The following is a 12116-nucleotide window of genomic DNA, read 5'->3' as shown; positions in this document are numbered from 1 at the left end:
TTCGGAATAGACAATAAGGGAAGACAGCCAGCTCCTTTCTATAGGGTCATCCTTCGAGCCCTCAAGGGGGCAAATAGTCTACAGATTTGTCGTTGGGAGGGAGGCGGTGCTGACATGGAGATCAAAGCAGAGACAGAGCTGCTTGTTTGCCTATAAACCTGAGATACAAAACCATGGTTTAGTTCAGTGACAAGTCATTCTCTTTCTTTCTTCACAAGAGATAATTCAGGAAAAATAGAAATGTTTATGGCCTATTTTTTTTCATTAAAATTGAAAATAGTTTTGTTGAGTTCCAGAAGGGGAAATGCCTGTTCTTACTATTGAAATGACCTCTGGTCAGTGGTCTTCAGTCTGCTTTTAGGCATAGAAATCTTTCCTCAAGGGAAGTCTTAGAGTCAAATTCCAACATGTAACATTAAAGAAAGAGCCCTCTGGCTGACGAGTAGATGGAAGATCTGAAGCTTAAATAAGTGGGCCATTTTCCCATTTTCCCATTGATATTCGGAGGCAATAAAGGCATTTCTTGGAAACAGACTGGGAAACTTTTCACTTACTTTCTGGACCCACCCCACCCCCAAAAAATCAATGAGAAAATCGGCACTACTTTCTCCCTTCCAAAATATTACTATTCAAGATTATTTGATTAGTCAAAAAGATGTGGCTACAGCTTTCAAATTTGTCAACGTGATATCAAATCTCAGACTATATTTATTATTATAAATTGAGATTCCTAGAAATTGCACTGAAAGGGTCTCTTTAATTTTTTGAACTCCCTTTAATTTGCGTCGTTTAAACTTCTATGGAGACTTCTTAATTCTTTTATTCTGGATTCTGGTATAGAGTTTATGCCTCCCTTGCCTCATTCCCTAAAGACTACAGCTACCAGGAAGAAGACTTAGAAATCAATTACTCAGGTAGAATTATTTGAGAAAAGTAAATGGCAAAAATAGAAAAAAAAAAAAAAGTACCACCTGATTTCATTACTATAGTAATTTTAGTACTACTAACAGTCAGAATGACCTAGGCTGCCACTTCCTTGGTGTTTTTCTTGCCACGCTGGTCCTTTGAGCTTTCTTGACATGCAATTTGGGAGGGTCAGAGGAAGGCAAGGACATGCCTGTTTCCCCTAAGGCCAAAGAGAGACCTTTTGGGGGGAGTAAGGAGGAGAGAAGTCCCCGAACACATGAGGTGGAAGGGAAGCGAGGGGACGGTAAAAGGTTTACAGGAAGTGACGTCGGGCGAGTGATGAACTGGGTCCTCAGCGTTGCCTTTGGAAAGACTGAGAGAAAGAATGGAATTCCTTTTCATTGCATTGATTGGCTGTTGAAAGATACTTCATTTATTTTTCTCTGTGTGTGTGTGTGTGTATATATATATTTATATTTATTGAAGTATGGTCAGTTTACAGTGTTGTGTCAATTTCTGGTGTACAGCACAGTGCTTCAGTCATACTTCTGGAATGCTGCATCACTCAGATGTGGACATCAAAGGGCAGTACGGTTGTATTTAGAAGCACTAAACCCTTGCTTATCAATGTCTGTGATTTGACATTTTGTTAAATCAGAAATGGGGACGGACCTGCATATTTAGACACTGCTGGCTTTGCCCTACCTTGCTGCTGCTCCCTGTCAGTCCGAATGCTATGCAGCCCTAAGGGCCAAGTGGTCCTGGACCCATCCCCAACCTACCTGGGAGCCTGTTTGAAATGCAGATCCTCAGGCCCTTCCCTGAACTTACTGAATCAGAAGCTCTAGCGGGGGTGGAATCCAGCAATCCTGTTACAACAAACCCTCCAGGACATCCTGACCCTCCCTCAAATTTGAGCATCTGGTCTTTTCTAAGGTTTCAATGGCTGATACTCTGCCACAGACAACCCCCCACCCCAGCCCCTTTTTCTGAATCGCACTCTCTAGCCTTGAGCTCACCCTTAGTTATTTCACATGGAGGTGCTTTGGTGGGTCAGAGCTCAGGTTCAGAAATCAGAGTTCTGGGTTCCAGTTTCAGTCCCATCCCTGAACAGCAGGGCGACCTTATCCAAGTCACATAACTTATTTGTACCTTGGTTTCTTAACCTGTAAAATGGGAATAACAATAATAATAACGTCAGTCTATAATAGTGATTTGAACAATTAGATGACTTATCACTTTAAAGAGCCCGAACAGTGCTAGGCACTTAGGGAGCACTTTAGGCATGTTACTAATCGTGGTGACTCATCTCCCAGCTTTAAGTGGAGATGACACATCAGCTAGGTTGCTTATCCTCCAGGAAGTGCCGAGCAGCAGGTGAGACACCGTGGAGGCATCCCACCGCATCCCCTTGGTTACAGACGATCGTGGCTCAAGTCTAGATCGTGCGCGCTGCACCTGTTAAGTGGACAAGGCACGCTTTTCTTTAACTGAACACCTTATGTGTGCCAGGCCTTGTACAAACATTACCTCACCTAATCCTCACCGCCAGCCTAGGGGGAGGGGAATGTCCTGACGTAACAGAGTGGAGGGCAGACTCAGAGACGTTGGGTTGACTCCCCCAGTGTCAACGGCGGGCAGAGGGCAGACGCAAGTTAGAAAGTAGGTGTGTCCAAATTCAGCATCTAGGTTTCCTCCAGGGGAAAGGAGATCAGCTCTCTGAAGCAGACTGTCTTTCCCTTTCCCGGAAAAGGCTTCATCTTTATGGCCTTTTCTATTATAACATGATCTATATTTGTTTACAAATCCAAACCATACAGACATGTGGCATATCTAGCAACCGGACATTTTTTAGTTATTCTGCCCACCAAGCATAACTGTGTTTAGTAGTCCTGTGAATACTAGTCTGTTCTTTTTTTAATAGACGTACATATACATTCTTTTTTTTTTTTAACAAAACGTCAGATCATACTTTGCATTTCTTAATATCCTGCCATTTAAACTTGATACATTGGAGACATCTGTGTCAACACATATAAATAAATTTGACCCTTCTGAAAGGCTATATGGTATCTCCTCTGTGGATTTACTTTAATTGATTTAACCAGTTTCCTATCAATGAATATTTAGGCCCTTTCCAATATTTTACACTTGCAGACAGCTCTACAGTAAACATTCTCGCATGTAAATGTACATAGCATTTTGGAATATTGTTTAATTATTTCCTTAGGATGAACTGCTAGAGATGGGCACTGATATTTTTTAAGGTTTTAATGTGAGTCTTTCCAAATTTTCCTGAAAATGTGTCATACCCGCCTTACACCCACATCAGCAGTTTAAGTGTCGGTAATTCTATGAGACAGATGTGGGGATATCTCTTCCTCTTTTGAGGCCAGTTTATCAAAAGGATAAACCTCCATGATTCTCCGTGATGACTCTTTATGTGTGTTTGCTAAACATCACATGTATTTAAAACTAGATCTCTCTGCCCCTCCTGGCTTTGCCCCATTCCAAGACCATTTGCTTTATGCCAGTTGCCAATATTTCCCAGGCAAAAGCTGAGATTCTTGGCAGGGTTTTCTGTTTGACCCTGTGTTCCTCCATGTGTAAATAGGTTGTTCTGTAATTATAATTCATGATGTTTGCATGTAATAGAGGTCTTGCCCCAGAAGTGTTAACTTCATTGGATACCAACCACAGGATTTTTTTCTTCTTCCAAATCACCACCCCCTCCCAAAAGTAGAAAAAGGAAAAGAAATTACTGAGGCTACAGACAGACCTTTATTTCTAATATGTTGCCCGAGTACTTGCATTAAGTCATGTTTTCTCTGGCCAGAGCTACCCTTGTATTTTTTTTTTTTTCTGTCAGTTTAGTCTATAAATGAAGTGAAGTTACTGCCCCTATTAAAATGGAACACTGTGCCCTTGGTTTGCTCTTAACGGGTGGGAAAACCCCATTAAGTGTTTGTGAAATATGTCTTAAATACAGGAATTTTAATCTAGCGGTCTAATAAATCCCTCTCCTCTCCTCAAATGAAAGTCTTGGGTTTTCCGGCATCTGTTCAGTTACTTGTTCACCAAAACTTTCTTACACAAACCTGACCCTGAGAACTATGATTTGAAAACATTTCTTCCATTGAGGTTTTTTTTTTTTTTTTTTGGTTTTTTTTTTTTCAAAGAATTAGGAATGACAGGTGTATTTCGTGGTAAGATACTAGTTTAGAAACGTGCCTGGAATTCTTCCTCTTCTAGGGTAAAAGCCATGAAATCTCCATGACTGTCCCAGGATGTGACCACTCATAATATTATCAGACCTAAGACCTCATAATATTCGAAGTCCATTCTTCTGCTGCGAAGTTTGATGGCCATCTAAAAAGTAACCTTTCCTTTTAAAGCATATTTCATGGGAGTTGGAAAGTTTGTCCTTCGCACCAGCCACAGAGAACATCAAGCTGTACCTAAATATATTCATTCAGCTCTCCTACATAATTCTGTTTTCTTTCCTTTTTTCCCTTGCCCAGAGTGTTTATTAGGAAACTCTGGGTATATTTGATGGAGGTAAATTTTATCTTCATATTGGGAGCAACGGGGGAAGATGTTATTTACATTTGTGGACGAGGCAGATTTTTTTTTTTAAGCCCTGACTATTTTATGTTTATTTCCTAAAATCAAAGGCATTTCCCGTCATAGCCAAATTATGACCATCAATATCAGGAAACTAACATTGGTAACACTATTACCGTATGGCTCTCAAATCCCATTCAAGTTCCACCCAGTGATGTGTTTGTAGCCAAAGGATCCAGTTCAGAATTACCTGCTACATTTAGTTTTCCTGTATCTCTTATTTTCCTTCATGCTGGGGCAATTCTTTATTTTAGTCTTTCCTAGATGTCCATATGTGGCCATTCTGGTGCAGCAGAACGGGGCAAAATATTCTTCAAAATAAACAGTTTCAGTGGGGATCCCGCCGACACTGTGACTTTTAACACTGGATGGAAATAGGAATGGAGAGTTTTCGGCAGCCATCTGGGAAGAAGATGACTCTAAAAATTCACTTGCATCCACGGACACGATGTGATTCATTTCCTCTTTCCCCAGTGGTGGGTCTTGTCACTTACGGATGCATTTCTCTTTCTTTTTTGTATGTATTCATTCAAAATATTTCCGTGTCTATTAAGTGTAAGGAGAAGGAAGTCACGTGTGTATGGTCCCACTGAATCTGGACCTCAGAATCCTTCTCAACACAGCGTCATGGGCAGCCCTCACCCACTTCTCTCTTTGGCACTCTAGAGGAAACTGATGAAGAAAGCACATCTCAGGTGGCCAGGGATTCCCACACACCATGTGAGACAGAGCCCTGCATGCAGAAAATAGTTGTTGAATTGATGTAACGTGACGTGAAAATAGTCTTGCCTTTCAAGGTAGGAGTGGAGAGTAGTCAAAGAGGAAAAACAAAACAGAGGAGAATACCACATCCTATGATATTGAGTCAAGTATGTGCTTGTTCCTGTTGTTGCTTATCCTGAGGAGGAAAGATGCCTGGAAAATCTGAGTTGCTAAAAGCTGGGATGGTCCCAGATACTACTGTGTAGATAAAAGAGGAATTGGGACTGAGTTCTTGAATCGTGACTAAGAAAACCCTCAACGCTTTTTTTCAGGTTGTGATTTTAGAGAGCGTCCCTTCAAAACAGTGTGGCTTTGCCAGAAGTTCTCTTTCAGAGGCCGGACACGTCTCCCAAAGATGCTGTCATTATTCAGAGTATTTTTAGAAGTTCTTTTTTGGGGGTTGGGGGTGGGGGAAGAGGAGTATATACTTCAGATTTTTTCTTAAATTTTAGGGGGACAGTTTCTTTCTTGGTGGCCAGATGCGCAAACTTGGAAGGTAGCTTTTACCTTAGGGCAAGAGTCGAATATTATTCAGGGATAAGCATTGAGAATAATACGGGTAATTCACTTTGTTACACTCATTTTGGGTCCAACAATTAAGACGCAAACATGAATTAAAAAAAAAATGAGTGAACAGCAATCACAATACATTTTGTACTTGGCTTTGAAATGTCCATTTAGACATTTCCAAAGGCCATTCCCCACACAAGAGGAACTCCAAGAGCACTTGGGGTGATGGCTCCCTATTTGTTCTGAGAAAATACTCTTTCCGGGGACGTCTCTTGGGAAGTCATCATCCTGTGATGAACCCATTCTGGTAATGGAACTAAAAATCTCTTTGTCACTTTATCATGGCTTTATATCCCCCCTCGGCTTGTGCCTGGAATAGAGAGGCCCAAAAGAGCAAGAGAAGAATCAACAGTGAAGATAATTAATGACAAAAAGATCGGGGAGAGGAAAAGGCAGGAAAGAGAGCAAAAATTGGGTCCCGAGGGTATCTGGGGGAACCTGCCTTGGGCCACGTCCTGTTGCCTTTTGGCTGCGGCAAGCCTGGCGCTCCTGTGCGCGGAGTCATCTGACCTACGGATGGCCGGAAGCTGACCGTGACAGAGCCCTGAGATATTGCAGATCGGGTTGGGAAAGGGTCAAAATCATTAGTCACAGGAGATGAGAGGAGGAGGTGGGGAAGTGGGTGCAACAGAAACAGTTCCAGGGTTCGAGCCGAGAAGGCCAACTCAGAAGAATCTAGACCCTTCTTTCTCAAGTCACCATTCCCTCGGCATCCTCCTCACCTCTGCCCTCTCCACCACCCCCTCCCAGCTCCCTGTATCCTCTGTCTCTGGCCCTGCTGACTACCTCGCTTTCACTAGCTCTGTTTGTTTCTCTGCAAAGGCTTGATGCTTCCAGGCTGGACTTTTTCTCTGATCCTGATTGGGTGGGTTGGGTGGGAGGCAAGCCAAGAAGAAAGGAGGGACTTTTCGAAAGTCTTTTTATTACCTGTGTTGTTGCCCCAAACCTCCCCGATCACTCAGCCTACTTTGAAATTAATTAATGCAAAGTGCGGAGAATGCAGGCTTTATGTAATAAAACCTCTCCCTCGTTCTGCCCTGCCTCTGAACCCTTGCCTGGAGCATATTCGTGAATCTGAGGCTGTTGACAGGGGGTGGATTGACAACCCCTGATTTGGGAGGCCTCCCTCTTTGACTGAAGACAGGTAGAGACAGTGGAGGCAGCTGCACCCAAAACACTCCAGCTTTTTCTGTCCATCTCGGGGCCACACCCAACCTGGGGGGCAGGGCTGGGCTTAAATGCCACCTCCTCTGGGAAACCTTCTTAGAGTCCTGGATGCTGGTGACTCTCAAACTTCCGTGCACATTACAATCATCTGGGGAGTCTTAAAAATTCTGATGTCCAGGCCACACCCGGACCAAGTAAGCTAGAATCTCCAGAGGCAGGACCCACGCAGCAGTAATTTTTAAAACTCTCCAGGGGATTCCAAGGAGCAGCTCAATTTTAACACCACTGGTCTGGATGGAACAGTGCTTCTCAACCTTTAACTTGCAAAAGAATCCCGGGGATGTTGTTCAAATGCAGATTCTGATTCAGTAGGTTGGGGGTGGGATCTGAGCGCCTGCATTGCTCATTTGCTCCCAGGCAATGACGATGGTTCACTGACTGCACGTTGAGACGCAAGGTCCTAGAGCAGTGTGGTGTATCAGAATTGCCCAGAAGGCTTGTTCAAATACAGATTCCTGGGCTCCATTCTCAGAATTCCTGCATCAGTGGGCCTGGATTGGAGGACTGACAATTGGCATGTCCAGCAATTTCCCAGGCCGTACCGCTGCTTCTGGTCTGGGGCCGCACTTTGAGAACCACTGGCCTAGACTGCTCCCATAATGCCCCTCGGCTGGCCTCCCGGAGCTCCTGTGCTCACTTCATTGCAGCAGTTGCTTATCCAGCCAGCCATTCCTTACTGAGGGCGCCCACCATGGTCCGGGGCCGGTACTAGGCACGTAGTAGAGGGCAGTGCTAGGTAGTCATCTGCAGCAGGAGCTTTAAAGACGGAAGATGCGTTGTGAATCCCAGCCTGGACTTTCTAGCTTTTTAACTGGGGCAGATCGTTTTGTTCTCTGAGCCTTGCTTTCCTGACCTGTGCGATGGGAATCCTTGTAGTACTTGCCTCACAGGTTTGTTGTGAGGACGGAGTAAAGGAATGCACGTGAAACCTAAAATGAGTGCCTCGCATAGAATAAGCCCTCATTACGCTGTACCACTTACTGTAATAGTTGTTGTTATTGTTAGCAGCACAGATACGTCTTTAAAACCTTGTGTATATTGCAGTTGCCTGTTTGGGCATCTACCTTCCCAAACTCTGAGGTCAGTGTTCACATCCATATAGTCACCACCTAGTAAATACCTTGCACATAGTAGGAGCTCAGTGAAAAGCTGAGTGAATGATGAGAGAGCTGTCTGGCAGGAGCCTCTGTGTCACGGCTGGTAATCAGCGGGCATTATCAGCCCTCTCTGGGAATTGCTCCTGAGGTAGAAAGAGCCATTGCTATGATCTGAATGTTTGTGTCCCTCCCCAAATTCATATGTCAAAATCCTAAGCCCCAAAGGTGATGGTATTTGATGCATGGCTCCCTGGGTGGCACACATCAGAGAGACAGACAAACACAAGTCATGCGAGCTTTTATAAGCCTCAGCCTAGAAGTGGCACACATCATTTGCCTTCATAGACCATTGGCTGTAACTAGTCATAAGGCCCCACCGTAATTCTGGAGGATTTAAAAACATCATCCTCCCAGGGGCTTAGGAGGGAGAGGAGAGCTGGGGACGTGTGAGCACTAGAAGTCTGCCACATCTACTACTGAATTCTCCTTATGCCTCTCAATATTTGTTTTTTAACTCCAAAGCAAAACTTAAGGTCCAGTGGTAGAGCCACACATGCATTTTTTTCCATCACAAAATAACTATATAAATGCACTGTGGTCAGTGCTACAAAGGTCAATTCTAGGATGACATGAAAGTGTCTGTCAGAGGGTGTTAATTGCAGTAATTTAAAATAGCCAGGATTTTTTTGTCTGTTGTGTTCAGTCGTATCTCTCAAGTACCTAGAAGGGACTCAAAATATTGATGAGTAAATGTAAGAGTGAATGCTCAAAGAACTTGTGGAAAAAGTGAATACATAAACGGATAAATGGCATATTCTTGCAAACCCCATCTTTTGGTTTAAAAAAAAAAGAATGTTGACTCTACCCAGTAGCCATTACCCAATTTCTTTCTAGCTGGCTGTACTAGTGAGGGATCTACTAGAGAGGGAACAGAGTCTATCTATCTTTCTATCCATCCATCCACCTATCCATCTATCTCTTATATTTACACACACATATATTTGAGTATGCCTATCAGGTCCCAAATCTCTAGGGCAGACTGGAAGCCTGGGAACTCAAGGACACGAGCTGATGCTACAGTCTTGAGGCAGAAGTATATAGCACAGGGAACTGTATTCAATATCTTGTAATAACCTATAATGAAAAAGAATATGAAAAGGAATATATGTATGTATATAGATGACTGAAACATTATGCTGTACACCAGAAATTGACATAACATTGTCAACTGACTGTACTTCCGTTAAAAAAAAAAAAGAATGCAAAAAAAAAAAACAACCCCAAAACCTTTATAGCAACACATGGTTTGAGTGACTACCCTGGACTAGGGCTTAGCCAAGCTGACACATAGAACTAATCATCACACTAGCAGGACTCTGTTTACCTTCCCTCCGGCAGCCATGTCCTTCAGGGCATGAGTCACGCAAATTGGGTCCAGCCTGGGCTTGTGGAGAGAACTCCAGGGAAAGGCCTCTAGGGGCTGGTTTCTGGCTCCTGAAGGGAGACACAGGGAAGGAGATGGTCCCTTTTCTGCCTCTGTTCATGACATCTTCATGAGCTGGGAGCTACCTTGGGGCCATAAGGAGGCCTGACCAAGATAAACACGTTGAGAAATGACAGCAGGGAGAGAGAAATAGCACCTAGATGTTTGGTAATGTCATTGAACCACTGAACCCATCAGCCCTGGAGTTTCCCTTCCCCAGTTCCTCTTCTGTGAGGTAATAAATCTCCACAGGGTGGTTCTTATTTGTAGCAGAGGACAGATACCTCTGTTGATATGAGGACCCAAACTACACGTACCTGGCTATCTAATAAGAGCTGGTCACGACTGGATGGATTCTGCCATCTACAGTACTCAGAGGTCATATAAAGACACACACATGTGCACACAATCAGGCAGGTTAATGAACTTTTCCAGCTTGGAAGGGTGAGATCTTGGAATTTTCCACCTTGGTTGCACAGAGGAGGATGTGTGAGCAAGGAACTGTTCCTGTCGCTGAACTCAGTTTCATATCAGCGTTCTGACTCATAGGTCATGGAAGAAGCAGCATCTGATGAAGGCGTCTGGCCTAATCTTTACATGCCAACAACGCAAAGTAAATCAGTGAATGAGCTGTGTTCTGGGCCTGACACCATCACTGACTGGCTGAGCGATCTGATAAACAGTCCTCCCCTTGCTAGACCTCAGTTTTCACATCCACCTAAATGTGTGACTTGGCCTGTATCAGTGATTTCCAAATTCTTCTTAAGTTAAACCTGGTTTGCAAATAAAATCTTACCTCCAGCCCCTCCTTGACACAGCAAATAAAATCAGCGCATCCCAAATGACCTGTCAGTAGGACTAATAATCTCTCCACATGGGGTGGATCTTCACAGGGTCCACTTGGAAAACCCAAGGCTCCATTCAGTAATATTATTTTAAACCTATGGGGCTTTCATTCTTTTTCTTCAAAAAATATCTACTGCACACATGCTATATACCTAGCGCTGTTCTAGACGCTGGTCCTGGAGGAATAAACATGCATAAACACAGTCTAGGGGAGGACACAGAGTGTAAGCAAATGAATAATGTATCAGATGATGGTAAATGCTAAGAAGAAAAATAAAAATAAAGGAGTGGAATGGGCTCAACTGGGCAAGGAGGTTGCTACTTATAAAGGATGAGAGGGGAGGCCTCCATCTCCTTGATAAAGGAATCTTAGCAAAGAAAGCCAGGGTGCTCCCCATGGAAATATCTGGAAAAAGAGCTCTGGGGTGCCCTTGAAGGAGAGAGAGGTCGTATCTTGTCTTACTGATCTGGGACTCAGATGGATCTGGGAGTGTCTGGTAAAGTGTTAGGGCCCGAAGCCCACAGGGGTGATTTTGCTTGTGTTGGTTTGCATGAGAGAAAGGGAAATTTGAGGAGGAAGTGGAACATCATAGGGAAAAGATGAAAGAAGGGCAAAGATGGCAGAAAGCCTATTTCTCAGAAGAGAGAACCTTGGAATCTAGTTCTGCATCCTTGGGGCAGAGGAACAGAGGCAAAAGCTGCAGGAAGTGGTTTCACTAAGGCTTTGCGATCTGCTGGGTACAGACAGTTCTGACTTAGGTCCTAGGTTATGAGATGTGACACCATGTAGGCTGAAGGATCATCTCCTTATTCTTCCTGGAGCTCAACATGGGTCTAGCTTGCAGGAGAGAAAGGGGACAAAGGCACCCACATCGACACTAGCGACGTGTCACCTTTGGAAGATCCAGGAAGTTAGCTCTTGGCATTCGTATCAGTGTTGTCTCAGGAGGGAGGCACTAATGGTGTGCCATGTGAGTTTAGGTTAAGTTCTGCTGCAGTGAGAAGTGCCCCCAATCCCGTGGCCTCACAACAACAAAGGTTTATTTCTTCTCATATTTTATGTCTGTGCAACAAACGGATGGAGCCAGGCCCCCAGTGCTGCCCGATGGGATGTGCCCAGGGGGGCCATGTGCCCCTTCCATGAGAAAGCACTCAGAAAAAGTACGTGTGAGTTCTCCTTGAGACCTCCTCCCCTAGTCTGGTGACCCTAAAGAACTCACGCTGCAAATAATGCAGCTAACAGGTATCAGTGCTGCCCTCAGCCTGGGTCCTGGATGACTGTGCGGAGCAGAGCCCCTTGACAGCCTGCACTGAGCATACCATCTGAGTAAGAAATCAACCTTCATTACACGGAGTCCCTGGGATTCCAGGGAGATTGACTTTGGCACAGCCCGGCCTTGTCTGACCAGTGCATCTCCCAGCACACCAAGCCAGGCCCAGTCTCTCACGAGGATCTTCGTGAAAGCTGCCGTTCTTCCTGAATTGCTTCCCTCCTCTGGCAGTCCAAATCCTCCCCATCTCCCACAACCCATTTAACCTGTAACGCCTTCACTGGTGGCTCTAGCCAGCAGTGATGTTATCCTGTCATTCATTCATTTCAC

The 12116-nt window shown here is 44.3% G+C and overlaps 1 long non-coding RNA gene across 1 annotated transcript in view; it reads left to right on the top strand.

Moving 5' to 3' along the window:
• Positions 1-12116, top strand: part of LOC135319740 (uncharacterized) — a 158810-nt gene that overhangs the window by 110938 nt on the left and 35756 nt on the right. The gene's annotated exons all lie outside the window — the stretch shown is intronic.

The sequence above is a fragment of the Camelus dromedarius genome, chromosome 31, assembly GCF_036321535.1.
Source record: "Camelus dromedarius isolate mCamDro1 chromosome 31, mCamDro1.pat, whole genome shotgun sequence".
In the NCBI taxonomy this organism is placed as follows: Eukaryota; Metazoa; Chordata; class Mammalia; order Artiodactyla; family Camelidae; genus Camelus; species Camelus dromedarius.
This window is presented reverse-complemented; position numbering and strand designations above follow the sequence as displayed.